The 11,469-nt window shown below is 45.8% G+C and overlaps 1 pseudogene; it reads right to left on the bottom strand.

Annotated features, from left to right (window-relative positions):
- Positions 1–3,588: 3,588 nt before the first annotated feature.
- Positions 3,589–9,337, bottom strand: LOC124232763 (carcinoembryonic antigen-related cell adhesion molecule 6-like; annotated as a pseudogene).
- Positions 9,338–11,469: the final 2,132 nt, after the last annotated feature.

The following is an 11,469-nucleotide window of genomic DNA, read 5'->3' as shown; positions in this document are numbered from 1 at the left end:
GCTCAGGGACAATCTTCCTCACCATAAAAACCCCCAAAACAAAAAACCTACAGACATACAGCTCATGTCTTACTTAATGGTGAGAACTAGAAGCTTTCCCACCAATGATGAACAAGAAATAGCATTATTCTGAACACCTTAATAATACACATGTGCTCCAAAGGGTGGAAGTGGATGGCTGCTGATACTGATGATGGAAGACAATGACATCAGTGACAGGATCAGCTCTAGTTATCAACACTTTAAGCCAAATGTGAAAGTTCCATGGGCTGTAGGGCCATCCATATCTGTGACCATTCAGGGATCTGCTACAACTATGAAGGTTTTAGGGCTCCAATAGTCTGGGGCATGCTGGACACACCCTCCAGAGGAAAGGACAAGTTCCTGCACATGTATCTCCATCCAACTTACATTAGAACGATGAAAAGTGCTTTGTGGAGCCTCCAGCAGGACCTAATGAGAGAATTCCATGCAGACTCCTAGGCTTATGAGCAAGCCCATGCCTTCTACAACAATAGAAAAACAGCTCCTGACCTGTTTCTAGGACTCAGGAGAGATGGAGTGTCTGAACATGGGACGTAATATGACCAGGGAGCCAGAACTCCCCATCATGTCCTGGGTTCTATCACATGAGATTGGGTGGGGAGAGCAGATGCATCACAAATGGCAGTGGCACATCCTGGATTAGAGGAGGACAGGTTTCCAGACTGCCACGGCACCTTCCACTCCTCACTGACAGCTGTCACACAGCTCTCACCTGTGGACTCACAGGAAGTTCACTCTGATAAGTCAACAAAGAAGGAAAATTCCACGTACTCCAGCTTCATTCTGCCTCAATCCCCACCTCCACATTTGCCCTCTCCTGCCTGTCCCCAGGTTCCTATTCAGCCTGCCTCACTCACATACAAACCCCATGGGGACATGGTTCACTTGTTGACTCAGCTGAAAGAGGTCTCAGGAGTAGAAGGGTGAGATCTGGCTTTCCCACAGTGCTCCCAGGCTTTGAAAACAACCTGCACATATCTCAACTGGTCTGAACTGGAGAGTGGAAAACTCTGGTCCTCAATTTGCTGCTCACTGTGACCCCTGCCCTGTGTTCACCACATTCCCCTAGGCTCCATCTCAGATCCCTTTTCTAGTCTGACTACCCTGTGCTCAAACTCCCTTCTTGACCTGACTCCCCAAATGCCCTCAGCTCTAATCTTCAGTATTCATGGTGTTCTCCATCCTCCAGTCCTTCGTTGGTCTCCAGACTCCTAGCCCCCACTGGATGCTCACTTCCCTCTCCCCCTTGTTGTCTATCCCATGTCCTCTTCAGCCTGTACATCTGGCACTTCCTCTTGTCCCCAATGTCAGGGCACCAATGAGTCTTCAAGAATCTTATTCTTCTTCCTAACCCTATGTCTCACCCCTCATTCCCATCCAAGTCTAGAAGAAAGGCACCCCCAACTTCAACCCACCAGCTCTAGTTGCTTCCCACTCAACAAGTATGTCAGCCTTTCATTCAGAAACCTCACTTCATCCTGGAGCCCCCAAGAGAGCAGTCCTGCATGGCCCCTCTAGATGGTAAATCATGCTGAACACCCCCTAACCCCACCCAGGCTTCGCTGTTTCTCATCCGGACTCTGTGTAGAGCCCACCCCTCCCTGCCACCCCTCAATACCTACCTCTGCTTACCCCCACTCCACCTTGTGACTGGGTCTCCAAGGATTCAGCCAAATATCCTAGAGACCAAAGTGAGTAGGAAAGGAAACAGAACCAGAAGATAGATTCTATTTACCATTTCCCAGGTTCTGTTTGTGGACTCTCTTTAGAATAGGCACATGGCATTTGTTAAAACAGCAAAGAAAGCAAAGAAATAAGGACACATATGTTTGGCCTGTGCCAAAGGCTAGGGAAGGTCCCAAACAGAGTGGTCCATTGTGAACGTGGGAGTGGCTGATGTTGCAAGGACCTGCTTGAACACTGGAGTTGCTGGGTTTTATGACAAAATATCTTTAAATATCTGTGTGATCTTGTTCCTTGAAGGTGAGGTGACAATGTGTGTGGAATGAGGACACTGTGGGGGTTAGAGCCACTGTGGCACCTTCCAGGTCCCTGGGTCCTAAAACCGGGAAGAAAATTTGAAGGAGACATGTACATTTCAAAAGGGCAGAGAAAGAATCTGCAATGACAGATTGCAATTACATTTCGAAAGGAAATGCTCTGAGAAGATGGAGGCCAGGGGCCTAAAGTGAGGAAGAACTGTCTAACGTTGAGGGAGTCTGAGGGGAACATCAGGCCTCTAGGTCATGACAAAACTGCTTTCTGCACAGCGGGAGGGAAATGCAACTCCATCTCTATCAGCCAAGACCCAGTCTGAATCTCCATCAGTTCCCTGCAATTTGTACAGAGGTGCAAAACAGAAGAGAGACGGTGAACAGGGCCAGAATCTGATCATCAGGAGGCTGTGCTTGCTGGACTTTTCCATGGAAACACAATAGATCTCTGATAGTCACCTTCCTTTTCAAGAAAGATTGTCTCCATGGAAGAGTGTTCTTTGTCCTGAAACAAGGCTGCTCTCACTGGATTTGGCCTGATTATTTGCACAGGTGCTGTGGGATTGCACACTCACCACACAGTTTCCTCTGATGCAGGTTTTCCTAAGGAACCTCAGATGGGACTTTTAACAGCTTCTTGACACTAAGAAGCCTGAACCTCAGGACTCACTTGCAGTCTCTACAGCTTTGAGTGACATCTTCTCTTCTCCAGATCCCCAACATACCCATCAAGTCAACCTTAGCTCCTTAAAGTGTGGGTCATATCTGATCCCATGGGCATCGTTTTCCACTAGGACATTTGATTCAGAGCTGAGGGTCTAACAGCAAGTTTTCCATTGATATTCTAGTAACAAGGAGGACAGGGTTGTACTGATCCTACACAATAAGTCTACTGCCATGAAAATAAAGATACTGAGGAAGACCTTAGGAATTCTTTGAGAAGAATCAGATGGGGAGAAAAAGATCAATGTTGATACCCCCATGGATGTCCTCCTATCTATTCCCACTGTCTGTGTCACAGTCCAGGTGCCATCCACTGGAGGAGGGATAGAGCTGTGATTCCTGAGAGCTTATCATGGGCTCCCACCCCTCATTGCACAACGACCACCTGTCCTTCTGCTGTGGCGATGGTGCCAGTGAGACCCACAAGAACTGGGATCTGGAGTGGAATGTGACCTTAAGCCAACAATAATGACAAAGTCAGTTCACATTGTTCTGCATTTATTGACTCAATGCGAGTATTCTATGGAATTTCCACCTTCATCATTGGCTATTACAGCAACTCTACTTGAAAAATGCTTCAGAACCATCATTTTACAGATAAGAAAAAAATCTATTCAGAGTTTAATAGCATAGATGAGGGTAAGAGGGCCTGAGGGTCAGACTCATACCTCACATCCAGCCTGGGGAGGTCACTTTTACTGGAACTGACCGGGTTGGAGACCTCACACTGATAAACCTGGCATCCTCCCTCCTGAGAGTGTGTATGGTGACAGTGCTGTTGTCCTGGGACAGCTTCATCCTCTCTGTCAGCCACAGGCTCTAGTTATTAAAGAACCACTGGGTGGAGATCCTGGTGTCATTTGTGAGGGAGGTCAGATACACAGGGTCCTTATGTTCTGTGACTGGGGTCCTTATGTTCTATGCTGACTCGGATGAGGGGCTTTGACACTGGGTCTGTGGAGAAACAGAGGAGGTGACTGACTGAGAGTGGGCCTGGGGCCTGGGACCAGCTCCTTCCTCAGAGATCTCAGTCACTCTGTAAAGGTGATGCAGATGATGGCCCTGGCCCCTGTAGAAGGATGAGTGTCTTTGTTCAGGTGATGATCTGTAGGAAGGGGGCACCACCTCCCTCTTTGACCCCTATATCACCCCTGGATGGTCCCTGATCAATTCCCCTGGACATCTCTGTAGTATCAGCAACAGGAACCTCTTCTCATCCCACATGTCCTACAATCTCATCAGGTGGAATTTTTCTCATGAACTTTCATTGATTTTTCCCTCGAACTTTCTTTGACTAGAGAAAAGATCAGGGCCCGTTCCCTATGAACACTTCCGTGTATGTTGGGGAAGGCAGGCTTGCCAGCTCTGTCATTCTTTGGGGCCAAGGGAAGGTTACATAAAGTGGGAAGGTATTTAGTTCTTGTTAACTAATTTATTAGGGAATGAGGATGGCCCCACCCAGTCTTCACAGCCTTAGGACCTGAAGAGCTTCTCATCTAAAGGATTTCTTACTCTGAGGAGGACTTTTACTTCCTGGTCTACGGATTGAATGTCACAGGGAAGGAAATCTCTAGAGAGAAGTGGTGTTAGGGTTTTAACAAAAGACAGAGACTCTTAGGTATAGAAGGAAACTACTCAATATGACAACAGTAATAAAGGAAAGGTCTAACATCACACTCAACAGTGAAACACAGAAAACTTTCCTCTCAAGTCACGAACAAGACAAGGATGTTGCTTTCACCACTTCCATTCAACATAGTGCAGGAGTCCTAGCCACAACAATGAGGCAAGAAGAAGAAATAAAAGGCATCCAAATTGGAAAGGAAGAAGAAAAATGATCTCTTTTAGCAGAAGACATAATCTTATACGTAGAAAATCCTAAAGATTTCACCCATCCACCCACATACACATGCACAAAGTGTTAGAACCAATAAACAAATTCAGCAAAGTTGCAGGAGACAAAAATCAACACTCAAAATCGGTTACATTTATATACAATAACAATGAACAATGCAAAAAAGAAATTAAGAAAACAAATCCATTTTTGATAACATGAAAAAGTATAAAATACTTGGGAATAAACTTAACCAAGGAAGGGAAGGATGTATATCCTGAAAACTCCCAAATGTCCTGAAGGAAACTAAAGAAGGCATGAATAATGGAAAGAAGTTCTTGTTCATGGATGGGAAGAATCAATATGGTTAAGCTCCCAATATACCCGAAAGTGTCTGCATATTTATATAATCCTTATGAAAATCCCAATGAAATTTTTGCAAAATCAAAAATTCCAACCTAAAATTCAAGAGGCTCTGAATAATTAGAACAATCTTTAAAAAGGAGAACAAAATTTGAGGACACACCCTTTCTGATTTCAAAACTTACCACAGAGCTAAAGAATCAAAATAGTGTAGCACTGACATAAAGACAGACATATAGGCCATGGGATACAATAGAGATGCAGAAATAAATTCTTGAGTATGTGATCAGATGATTTTGACAAGGGAACCAAGCCCATTCAGTGGAGAAAGGACAGTCTTTTCAACAAACAGTGTTGGAAAATCGGATATCCACGTGCAGAAGAATGAAGTTGGACCATTGTCTTCCACCATATGCAAAAGTTAACTCAAAATGGCTCAGATTCTTAAGTAAGAGCTAAAACCATAAAACTCTTAGAAGAAAATATAGGGGGAAATCTTCATGACATTGGATTGTCATGTGACAATCATGTGGATTCTTGAATGTGACACTAAGAACAGAGGCAAAAAAGGGAAAAACAGATAAATTGTACTTCATCAAAAAAAAAACCCTTCAGTTCACTAAGGGACACAATCAACAGGGAGAAAAGTGACATTTGGAATGGGAGAGAAGATTTGCAAATTATATATCAATAGAGGTTAATATCCAGAATATACAAAGAACTGCTAAACACAAAAACAGCTACAAAACCAAATAACCTGATTGAACAATGGGCAAATCAGAGTTGGCATCTCACCTCTCAGTTAACCTGAGTCCTTGAAAGAATAAGGCAGGTTTGTGTACCTCAAGACAAATGCATGAGGATCATAGAACTCAGAGAATGTAAAGCCACCTGCTCTTTGTCTGGGAGAAAGCACGGACTTTCTCAAGTGTCAGTGTGTTAGCAGGGTTTGGTCTTGAAAAGAAAGAGGATGAGAATTAGAGAGCCCCCCTAAGGCAACCCTCCATGCCTCTGCTGGTTCTTCACTGATCAGCTGATTGCCTGGGCAACCAGGGCTGATTCCTTCCCACTGAAGACACCTCCATCACCCAGTGAGGTATGTTTTCTCTGAGGTACCATATTCCAGATTCTTCTACAGATGGGTAAGGTGGGTCTGTGGTTTGAGCGTAAACAACACATGAGGACCAGGAGCAAGTCAGGTGGTCAGGTGAGTACACAGGCCTTAGGGAAAAGAAGTGGATCAGATCTTCTCAGGTGACTGTGACAGACATGAGCCAGTGACTCAATAAATGATAAAGTCCAAAGAATGTTCCAGAAAAGAGTGAGGGGACAGGCAGGAGCTGCCTGGCTTTGGCAGCAGAACCTGACCTCTGCCCTTGGTCTTTAATTTCTCTTCTGTCTCTGAACTTGCTGCAAATCTCATACTTGTGGACCATCTGTGTTTGGTGGTAAAGACACAGAAATTTGAGGAGAAGTTTAAATTCTTTCATATGTGAAAATTATGATCAATACCTCAGGGTCTCAGACTAACTGTGGGAAGGAGTATTTCCCTAGAGAGCAGTAACAGGTCTGACACATGGGCTTCAGCCCCCTGGAGGGTCAGAGAACCTGTCCTGGGTGGAGAAAATTCCAAAGACTTTGCATCCAGATTCCAGTCTCTGAAGAGAATTTGGGTCATTCGTTCATTCACCATTCATTCCTTCCTCCTTCATCAGCAGAATAATGAGAGTTTGTTCCATGTGGGTCCTGTGCTGGACACAGGTGTAGAGTGGCAAGTGAGATGTCAAAGTCTTTTCCTTTAGACTCCAGTGGCAGTCACCCCAACACATCAGGAAACAAATAAGTAACATCAAGTCCAGTGCAGAGAGGTGTGGATGGGCCACTTGAGGTGGTGGTCTGGATGTTCCCTGCACTGACTGATTGTTGATGCAGGTAATTTAGTTCTTGAGTAAACACGGATGAATTCTCCATTTGCTGCCACCCCCTAGACCAGAATGTCTCTCTCTGTGCTGGGGATGCCTAAGAAGAAAGGACTTGAACTGACAGCTTGTCTTGGGGTCCACACACACCTAATAAGGCCCCTTTGCTGAAAGGGAGGATGGGGCTGTGTCTTCCTGTGACTGATCTGCCCCTCATGGTCTATGTGACTCTGATTCAGAGATGATATCTCTCTGTGCCTCAGTTTCCCCTCAACGAAGTAGGATAAATATTTGGCTGCAGGTCGTCAGTGAGTTAACCTTAAAATATTCACTTAATCTTGGTAGAGGGGAGCTTCTTGAATAAGTGGCATCTGTTGTTGTTACTTTCCAAGAGAGAATGCCCCTGGACCTGATCCCTGGTGGGTGAGGAGCTGCCAGCAGCATCTTCTCTCCTCTGTTCCTCCCTGGGGAACTGACCTTCCTCTGGAGTCTGCTAAGGTCCCCAGGGCTGTCAGCTAATGGCCTGGGGACCTTGTCCACCTGTGCTCTCCATGCTGAGTCTCAGGTGAAGGATCAGGCTGTGTCCCTGCCCAGATGTGGCTCTTGGGGCTGAGCCCTGGCTGGTGACCAGCTCAGGAGCCTTGGGACTGGGATGGCCGGGAAAACATTGCTCCCTGTCAGCCCTGCCCAGGAGGCCACAACTCAGCCCTAGCACAGGCTCCCCAGGGTCACTGGAGTCAGTAGCCCTGGGACAGGTGTCCGGACAGGGACTTCTCAGGGCTGAGTTTCTCTGTGCGGATCCCACGGGGCCCCTCAGGCCAGGCTCTGATCCTGCAGGATCTACCTCAGGGCCATGGTCCCAGAGAGCACCCCAAGGGGCTGCACTGAGACTCATCTCCCTCTGCTGAGTTAGCCCAGCCCATCTCTCTGGAGGGGATGTCTACAGGGTCCAGATTCCAGGAAAGAAATTCCAAGCTTTTGATGTTTTTCTCCACTGTTTGTGTCCTGCAGTAAATGTTCAAATCTGTACATGAGACATAATGCAGAGGGGGATGTAGGCCCAGTCCAGGCCTGTCAATCCTGTGTGTGTGAAGTAGAATCATCCCACCCAACACCCGGAGGACAGAGAGGAATCACTCACAGTATATGTGGAGCTGTCCAATTGCTGTATCAACTAGGGAGTTCTTCCTCGTGACTAGTAGGGTGTAGTATCCTGTGTTCTCTGGGATGACGTTCCGGAACAGCAGGGATCCATCGGGGTATAATTTGTGTTGACTGGTGTATGCAGGCCCTGGGGTAATTTTTGATGTATTTATTCCAAATGATGCAATTTCAAGTTTGGGATCTACTTTGTCCCCTTTGTACCAGGCACAGCCTGCAAGATCCTCAGGCAGATTGTAGACAAAGAGAAGAACCTCCATCCCTGTAATAGCATTGGTCGGCACTGATTCAATAATGGGTTTGGCACTGGTGGGCAGGTTCCAGAAGGTTAAGAGTGAGACTAGGAGGGAAGAGAGAGAGATCAATCAATATTTGGGCATATATATTGGGATGGAAAGATGAGGCCCTGGGTCCTGAGCAGGTCTCTTCATGTCTTAGACTTGGAGTTTGTGTGTGTGTGTGTCCACTGGTCAAGCTCAGCAACATGACCACCATTACTTCAGCCCATTTGAACTTCTTATTTCCTCAGTTCCTAACACTCTTCCTCGGGTGTCTGCCCAGCTCACTCCCTCCCTGCCCTCAGCACCCTGCTCACTCTCACAGGCATCCTTGGGAGATGCCTTCCCTGACCATCTGTTCTGAAGACCCTCCATCTTCACTTTCTGACCTTTCCCTGCTCTCTTCCGTTCATGACAATGTCAGTCCTTGACATCACATTCTAGATCTCTTGCTTCTCTCTCCTCATCCCCACAGGGTGTGAGTTCCTGAGGGCAGGGACTTCTCTGATCTTGTTCCCCTAAGGCCTGGAATGGGCTGCAAACACCTGTGGGTGAATGGACGAGTGTTCCCAGGGCCCTCCACATCCTGGTGTTTATTTGTCAATTTCTGAGGGTTGTGGGTAAAGACAATTTTTAGTGTCCCGAGTTAAGTTTTTTCTGCTGTCATCCTCTAATAAATTATTAGTATTATCATCAAATTTCAAATATTATTGGCCAGTGATACCTAACTTGAATAGGTACAGCAGTTGAGGCTTTCCTGCCCCTCACCCCTTCCAGATCATGAGATTTTCCTTTTGCTGGGTCCCCTCCCCCAATCCTACTCTGCTCCCATGTCCTCTCCCATCGTGTCCAAACAGAAGACCTCTGTCCCCTCTCAGAGCCCTGTCCTCCCCAGGAGACCCCAGAAGTTCTCTGTTCTCCCGTCTCCAGCCCACCCTCAGGGAATTGCCCTCTCTCGCCTGCCAGCAGGAACCCATGTAGGATGTGCCCTCTGTGGGTGGTGGCTGAAGGGGTCTCCATGGCGTCTGCTGCTTGCTCTGACCTTCCCTCCGTGAGAAGAGCTTATGCCCCAGAAAGGCTCACAAGCACTGCTGTCCTTCTGCGCTCTGTGCTGAGCCTCCTCCTGGGCAGGAGAGCCTCCTGAGTCATGTGGGCTGGGGGCGGGGTCTCTGCCCAAGTCCCTCCTCCTCCCTCTCCTATTCCAGCCTCCCTGTCCCCTTCTTTCTCTTTCCCTTCTATCTATATTTTGTTCCCTGGGAATTGCTGAGTCCACTGCATTCTTCTGCAGTGATTCCTCACTGCACACACACACACACACACACATACATGCAAGCCCTTTTTTGGACAAGCAGAAGCCTGGGGCATCATGTCTTGAGTAGTCCCCATAGCTCAGGGTGGGGGTACACAGTCACCCTCCCTCTCTCTCATCCCCATCTGGCTTTTCCCTTCAAATGATGAGCCCCAGAGCTACACCAGGACCTCTTGTCATAGAGGCGTGTCAGGGAGCAAGACAATTCCTCTAGCCACTCTGGATCCTTCTGGCTGGGCTATGAATTAAATTGACATGAGACAGAATAACAGGAGAAAATCAAACAAAGCTTTGTAACATGTATACATGGAAGAAACTCAGGAAAACTGGGTAACTTGACCATGTGGCCAAGGCTGCCAGCTTAAATACCATCTTCAGCTAAAGACAGAGGACAATGTTGGGGGTAGGGGGAGTCAGTTATGGGAATTTACCAGAAAAGCACAGTAAACAGTAAGGTTAGTATGCAGATTTAAGTCCTTGCCTTCCACATTGATTAGAGTTTCTAGAGATAAGATCATCCTCTTATTCCTTGTACAGAGAGGGAGATAACTTCACAAATGAAAGTTCCCTTACAAATATAAATGTCTCTTACAAAGGACAACTTCTACTCGGTTTTCAGAACTGTTCCCCTGTCTGTAGTTTCTTAAAAGTAACCAGCCCCAAATAATCCTTATGCCAAAGAGACGCATTTTGGGGTGGCCAATTCTGACCCCCCACAATCCCACCTTTTAAACTTTAAGAAGTTTCATAGTCCAGAAGCTGAGGTGGTAGATTGTTCCATCTCATTGTCCTGATAATAGATCAGTCCAGTTAAATTCATTTTAGGAGGCAGTGATGCAGGTGGGCCCCCAAAGCTAGGCCTATACTGTGGAAGTAGGGAATCAAGTATTTAACAGAGGCATTTCTATGGAAACAAAAAGAAAAACAAGGTTAATATTTGGAGCAAATTACAAACCAGTTCCTGAGCCTAGGGGGCAGCCAGTCAAGAAGATTTTTAGATGTCAGAGTCAGAGCATCTTTTGCTGTTTGAAGTGTTTCTGATGATGTCATTGAGTGTTCAGGTATCCTTCTGAGTGGCTTACATAGCAACAGGCATGTTATTGTGGTGATGTCTCTTAAGTTTAAATCTAGTTGTCCAGCTTTAGTTTTTAGGGGTCAGGAACAAAGGTGGTTTTAGTTCTCCATGATTTCAAATAAAAATGAGGGAAAAAATCGAAAACATTAGTTTGGAGATTTGTAGCCAGATATTTCAGAAGACTAGAAGAATTCAGGATCCAGTTCAATTTACAGGCAGAAAACAAAATACTCAGACAGTTAACAAAACTAGAATCTAATATCTGCAAATGTGTACTATAGTTTCTACTGAAACATAATTTTTCTCTCTAAAATCATCCTCATTTTTCCCAAAGGTAGCCAAATTAAGACTAACTGGTTCACAAAATAAGTTTAGTTTCAATAAATTTGGCCCAATTATTTACATAAGTGCAGCAAGAATAGCAATTGATCATATAGGCTCTTGTAAACCTGCTTTGCTGGAACTTTTAATAAGGAATCTCAGATTGAATTTTAAAGGCCTCTTGAGGCCAGGAAAGCCAAGCCAAAGACTTATCAGACAAAACCTGTAACGCCTACAGATTTGGGTGAGTTATTCTCTTCTTTTGAGGTTCCCCAAAATATTGAGGTTCCTTGCACCTGCCAGATAAATGACCTTCTTTACTTACCCAGTAAGCTTGCTGGGAACCCTGTAAACAAGGTACCAGGCCAATATTTCCAAGTGGCTTTATTTCATAAAGTCCAATCTTTGTTTCTCAAAAGCTGTCTGATCATATCTGAGTCTATGCCT

Source organism: Equus quagga, unplaced genomic scaffold (genome assembly GCF_021613505.1).
Source record: "Equus quagga isolate Etosha38 unplaced genomic scaffold, UCLA_HA_Equagga_1.0 112452_RagTag, whole genome shotgun sequence".
Classification (NCBI taxonomy): Eukaryota; Metazoa; Chordata; class Mammalia; order Perissodactyla; family Equidae; genus Equus; species Equus quagga.
Note: the sequence above shows the minus strand (reverse complement) of the source record. Positions and strands in the feature narration are given on the sequence as shown.